Source organism: Mastomys coucha, unplaced genomic scaffold (assembly GCF_008632895.1).
Source record: "Mastomys coucha isolate ucsf_1 unplaced genomic scaffold, UCSF_Mcou_1 pScaffold7, whole genome shotgun sequence".
Classification (NCBI taxonomy): domain Eukaryota; kingdom Metazoa; phylum Chordata; class Mammalia; order Rodentia; family Muridae; genus Mastomys; species Mastomys coucha.
In genome coordinates this window covers 63,675,322-63,682,170 of record NW_022196913.1, presented here as the reverse complement: position 1 = coordinate 63,682,170, position 6,849 = coordinate 63,675,322, and the positions used below count along the sequence as shown (strand labels likewise).

Here is a 6,849-nt window from a genome sequence, read left to right as displayed (position 1 = left end):
CTTCCTTCCTCCCTCCCTCCCTCCCTCCCTTCCTTCCTTCCTTCCTTCCTTCCTTTCTTCCTTCTTTCCTTCCTTCCTTTCTGATTGTCATGTAGACTTCAAGTCCTGAGGAGAGCAGCCTTCCAGAGGCCACTGGGTTGCCAACCTGTGCAGGAGACCTATTCACTAAGAAAGCACAAGGGAAAGATAGAAAGAACAGAGCCCTCGCTGAAGGAAGTAACCCTCTCCATCCTCACTCAGGTTCCAACGTGGAAAAAAACCATCAGGATTAAGAGATTGTTTTTTGTTTTGTTTTTTTGTTTTTTCAAGACAGGGTTTCTCTGTATAGCCCTGGTTGTCCTGGAACTCACTCTGTAGACCAAGCTGACCTCGAACTCAGAAATCCACCTGCCTCTGCCTCCTAAGTACTGAGATTAAAGGTGCCACCACTGCATTGTTTTTCTTTCTTATTGTAGCTGATGCAGGCCTAAGGGAGGATTCATGGTGAAATATGGGGGAGGTGTGGTTGCTACAACCCAAAGACCTTTAGATACTACCAAGGAAAGGTAATTGAATTTTAAATGACATTCTGGTGGCATTTTAGTGACACCTGCAACTCTACATTGTTTCATGTTAACATATAAATATATACATATATATATGTGTGTATATTATATATACATATATAATATACACACATATATATTACAATATACAAACAGAGACACACACATACACACACACACACACACACACACACACACACAGGAGCTGGATGAAGAGGTAAAAAAAAAAAGCCTAAAGAAAACTGCACTTGTGTCCCCCAAGAGCCCCAGGAAAGAGCACAGAAGGCCAGGAGGGGAGAGGTACACTCTTCGTTTGCAGGGAGATGAAGAACCTTTGAGACCAAGGAGACAGGCACTGAGCAGAGGCTCTCAGAAGGAGGCTAAGACCTCTGGTGAGAAAGAAGCCACAGGTCCCTCCTGGCATTCAAGGATGCGGCTGGCTGATCCCCAGGAAGACTCAGCAGACCCACATCCTTGTCCCCTCTTAATGCTACTGGCAGACATGCTGCACCTAATCTGAGCCTACTTGACAAGTATCACTGGGTAACTGCGTTTCCCAAGAGCTCAGGGCAACAAGAACACCCATGAGCACTCAGGTCAGAAGCAGAACAGCCAAAAGATGCCAGCAGTGGGGACGCTCCAGGTAGAGGCCACAGCAGAGCCACCCACCCAAGCAGAGGACAAGTCACATTTCAGCAGTGCCACAGAGATGCCGCCAAGGTAGGTCCACCCACCCCTCGGAAGGGCAGAGACCCGGAACTCTTCCGTGCTTTCCAGAACTATTGCTGATGGCGTTTACCCAGAAGTCTCTGGATTCTGTGTTCTGCAGTGGGCAGAGGTGAGCTCGTAAGGGAACGTCATTGTAAAGGGAGAAAAGGAAAACAAAGAGTGAATGCTTGCAAATTCTGGACTGAGCAGGATATTGACAATTCCTCAGTGCAACTGTGTGGCTCCGCCCCTGACTGCACACACTCTGTTACTGAGGTTTTACCTTCTCGTTAAATACAAAGAGACGTGATGGAGTCAAGATCGGACTGTGAAGGTGAGCTTCTATAGCTTAGATCAAGATGCAGATAGGACCCAGCCTGTTGATCTTAGTATGTTCACAGATCCTTAAAGTCCATTTATATTTAAGAATTTCCCTTCCTTTGGCCATATTCTCTTCTACTATGATCATAAAGGTCTGTGTACATGTCCTTGCTGGGGGGGCTGTAAAAAAAAGTAACATTTCTGTATACTCTACACTCCAGCTATTCCACATAGGACAAGACACTTTTAATACATGATCTTCTTTAAGGTCTGTTTCCCCCTAACTAGAGCTGAGAAAGCAACTGAGAAGATGGATACATTCCCTGTCTGAAGCAGACAGGGTCAAGTCAGCCATGTTTAACTAAAGAGTCCACTCGTGAGACACTGAGGGCTACTTCAGGACCCCGTGTTGTCAGTTATCTGAACTGTCCCCCCTTGATTTCTCCCCCCACTGCTCCTCCCTCTCGTGTCATATGTGCTTTGTGTCAATTGTGCTGACACTTTCGGACTCCCAGCAAGCATAATTACAGCTATCCAAGAGGCCCCTAGGTTTCCCTGAAAAACTTCCAGCACTGAGAATAAGAAGGTGCCCAGACCAAGCACAGAGTACTCTACATTTTCTGAAGTCCCTCTTCCTGTGCAGGAGTAGGGGTGCATGGCTGCTGTTGCCACAGACAGCTCATAAGCCAGTGGACACAGCTGTGTTTTAATAAAACTTTATTTACGAAAGCAGATGTGGCCCACAGGTCTTAGCATGCTGACTCCAGCCCTACAGCTGTTTCTGTGAGTCACACCTCAGTGTCAACCTCCCCTCCTTCTGAAACAGTGTAGGACTCATTTTCATTATTAAAATATTTCTTTCTGTGCAGGGTTAACTCCCATGAAGGCTCTACTAAAATCATTTCAAGAAACAAATTCAAAACCGTATTCCATAAAGTTATCGTCAGAGTTGCTAAAGAGATTGCTCAGTGCTTAAGACCAGGCATTGCTCACGTAGAGGGCTAGAATTTGGCTTCCAGCACCCATGTCGGTGGCTTTCAATTACCTGATATCCTGCTTCGGGGATTTGAGGCCTCTGGCTTAGGTGAGCACCTGAACTCACATGCATTTACCTGCATATACACATAATTAAAATAAAAAATGAATCTTTAACAACTGTTGTCTGAATTTTTGAGCTAGAGAAGATAAACAGCCATAAAGCAGCAACTGGCTAGGCTTGTGTATGCATACAGGCACACATGTACACACACACACAACTTTCTTCTCTCCCTCTCTCTCATACATGCACATACACACATGCTTGTGTACACACACACACATATAACTTTCTTCTTTCCCTCTCACACACACATATACACATGCTTGTGCACACACACACACACACACACACACACAGGGGAGGATTCCTGTCATCCATACCCCCATCCTAACTTTACAACATGAATCACACACTCTCTCAGTTCATAGAGCTAACACAGTAAAGCTTTTGTGGTGACTCACACTGCAATTAAGGTCATGCCTATGGTAATCAATAAAGTTCTCTACTTACATGTTCTATAGATAGTTTGACACCTATTTCCAATCCAAGTGATTTGGGGGTCACTCTTTGCACTTGAACCAAACTGTCCCAGATAGCTCTGCTCTCAATGCGGTGCTTTCTGCCAAGCCATTTCTTGTTTAGAAAACAGCCCTTGGGCTGGAGAGATGGCTCAGTGGTTAAGAGCGCCGACTGATCTTCCAAAGGTCGTGAGTTCAAATCCCAGCAACCACATGGTGGCTCACAACCACCTGTAATGAGATCTGACACCCTCTTCTGGAGTGTCTGAAGACAGGAAAGAAAAAAAAAAAGAAAACAGCCCCATGGGCAAAGCGAGTGAAGATGAGACTCAAAACCCTCACATGGATGAAAGGAAACAGTCTTCCTGCAACCCATCCCTATATTCAGGCACACTTAGACACATACACACAGAGACCATATTCCTTTTTCTCTTTGTCTCATCATGTATTATCTGTACACAGACATCATGCATTATCTCTACACAGTGGTACTGCTGATGGCGGTGATAACATCAGTGGTGACGGTAACAGACACCGATTACAGAGCATCCTCTCACGCGGCGGGAACTGAGAGAAAGGCCTTATAGCTGACACATCAAATCTCAAGGCATCTCTGAAATTTGGGGGAGTTGTGTTTTCCTTTCCAGAGACATCTGAGTCACAGGAGAAATTTGGGTCTAAAGCTACAGATTTCTAATTAGAAACACTGGACAACTCTCTGAGCCTCGTGTCAAGCTTGATCTTACTTGGAAGTGGTAATTATACTTTCCTTGAGACTGTTGAAAGGAGTGTGAGAGATCGTATCGGCACAGCGCTTAGAAGCTAATATGTGTCAACACACCTGTGAGACTGACTCATTCAACTTTGGGAAATAAGAGAGATTTCCCAACTTGTACATACTTAGAAAGCGGGATGTGTGGTTGCTATTGCTTGATGTCCTTGTTGCCTAAGGACAAAAGCAGGCAAAGGTAGGAATCTGAAGGTGCTTGATACTAAAGACCAAGCCTTCTTCTACTAAGCTAGTGACTCTAGAGGAATTCCATGATCTTCTTAAACCAAAATGTCTCTTCTTAAGCTGAAGCACACACCAGGAAGTCAACAGCGTTGGTGCTCCTTAGTTTATTGCCAGCATTTTATGAACAGAGAAGAGTCCATTTTATTGCCATCTCAGTAGTAAAGTACTCGAGCTCATATGAAGCCTATTAAGCAAATGTCAATAGAATAAAAAATGTGACTTGTCTTTCTTCCTCTATGTCTTAAGGGTCATGATCTACTGAAAATTGGGACTTGCCTCATTTAACAGGTATAATTAACTCTAGTCACGATGTGCCACAGTGGAATTGCTGCACGAGGGTAATTCGAAATGAACGAGCAATCACACTTCCTCTTTTGCATCCCAAGATGGGAACTGGGGGTAAAAATACGTTTTCTTCCCAGACTGGGGATAAAGAGACTTCCCCCTCAAAGCCTGTCTGTTCCTCAACAAGTCTGGAAGAAATGTACTCCCATCGGAAACTAAGCCATGCCTTGTTGGGCTGTCTTGTGTTCAGTGGCCCCGGATGTTGAATGAGTCTAGACATCTTTCAAGCTTGAGCTGAATTTTAGATGGCGTCTTTCAAATCACGGGCTCGTGCTAAGAAAAGCCTTTCTCTCAGCATTGGCAGTGTCTAGTCTCCAGTGTGCAGTCTTCTAAGACTGAAAAATCCAGTCAGAATGAGGTTCTCTATCTACCTTTTCTTTAAATAAATAGCAAATATTCCATGTAGTTTGTATAAAGTAGATCCCAGACTCAGGAAAACATCTGAGGCAGATGTGGCATGCCTAAGATCTTGGCCCTTGGTAGCTTAAGAGAGGAAGGTTTTGAGTTCTGAGACAGATTGGGCTGCGTAGCATGTTCCAGACACCAGAGCTACAAGCAAATCCTTATCTTAACACAGACTAGCCAACCAACCAACCAACCAACAAACATTTGAAAGTATGTGCCTGGCACCTTGGCCAGAACTCTATGCACTCTCTGGAACTTCTCAGAGTATCTGTCCTAGTGTGGCCACATCCAAGAGGACTCTCTGGAACTGTTGCCAAACATCTGTTATCAATGTGGGGTTCTGTCAGCCTTTGATTCTGCGTGGAGCCAAGGTTTGCTTTACAGTGTTGCAGAGATAACAGTTGGTTCTTTTCAGTATTTCTTTTTCTTTTTTTAGTCTGATTGAGATGCAAGTCAGTGTAAGGAAATGTGAGGACTCGGTCAGTTAAAACACTCTCAAAGCTCATAGGGCTCTTCTGGACAAAGTCCTCAAATAACCAGATGATCAAAACAAACACACCCTTCCGTGGGATGAGCAGGTCATAGGACAGGCCCTCTTTCATCTCTCAGCCACCTCTGAATTTGTATTGTGCAATTATCAACACTCTTTTCAAAGGTGCCAAAAGAATGTGACATCCATTTGGGTCAACGCAAAGGTGACAGCTCACATCTCTGACATCAGTAACTGAGAGCCTTCACTTTGGCCCAACACATGCAAAGGCAACTCTCAGAATACCAACCAGGGGTACTTAGACAAGTCCCAAGGGGTCAATGCCACATTGGAAAAGAGAATCCAGTTAAAGAGGACACAGCAGTCATTGACAATGGGACACACTGATTAATGTTCTTCACAATCCAGCTGATAGCCAGGGCTCATTTCAGTAGCAATGGCCTCCTTATCAGAACACATTGGCAACCATGAAGCTGGCATCTTTCCCCCAACTCTAAACTCTGACACTGCTGTAGATTTCCTTTCAGACCCTCAACTCTATTTCCTCCTTCACCATCTCTGCCCCAGCACAGGCAAACCCTTATCTCGTGTACTGAAACAAACCCCACTGCACCAAGGCAGGGCAAGGTTTCCAGAGCCCTAAAAAAGACCAGCTGACTTAGCAAATAGCAGGAGTGACCTTGAGAGTATTGATCAAACTCCCTTTGTCTGTTTCAGAGGCAGGGAAATTAAATAGTCATCTAAATCATTAATGAATTCCTTTTATGCTCCCCTCTCTATGAAACAGCCTTTTCCCTGCATCCAAGCTGGGAATCTCTTTCCCACGACTTTCTGGGTAACAACAACTATCTCTTGACAAAAATACTCAAGAGAGAGGCTCAGTTTTTTCTCTCGATTCTACTTAGGACATCCAAGGAAAATTCACCCACAATCAACTAAATGATTGCCGTGGAAAGATGCATACGTTTTTCCTACCTTGGTGGGGTTGACAAGTCTATCTTGAACATATACTGAAATGCTAATGACAAAGAAAACTTTAGTGACAACTTCATTGTTTTAAACTAAAAGTTGGTTTGACTTTATCTTTCTCACAGAAAGTTTCTGAGGTTTGAAAACTGTGTTTTGTGTCTGCATTTGGACCTAGAATCTGTCTACCACTGATGAGAGAAACCAGGATCCAGAAACCTCCTCTCCTAAGTTACCTCCCTTATCAGGAAACCCTTGGCTTAGAATGAGGCCCAAAAGCCTGGAGCCCATTTAAATGGAAATAAAATGAGAAAACACCTTTGTAAAGTGCACAAAGTTGCATTACAATATTGCAGACTTAACAGTCCTTTATTTCAACGTTTTGTTGTTGTTGTTTGTTTGTTTTTGTTTGTTTGTCTGTTTTTAGTCGGAATGAGATGCAAGCAAATGTAAGGAAATGGGAGGACCTAGACAGTTAAAATGCTCCCAAAGCTTGC

At 44.0% G+C, this 6,849-nt stretch overlaps 1 protein-coding gene and 1 pseudogene across 10 annotated transcripts in view; one reads left to right on the top strand and one right to left on the bottom strand.

Moving 5' to 3' along the window:
* Ntrk2 (neurotrophic receptor tyrosine kinase 2) overlaps positions 1-6,849 on the bottom strand; it is a 331,243-nt gene that overhangs the window by 214,701 nt on the left and 109,693 nt on the right. The window lies entirely within an intron of this gene.
* Positions 1,563-6,849, top strand: part of LOC116082564 — a 23,976-nt pseudogene continuing 18,689 nt past the window's right edge.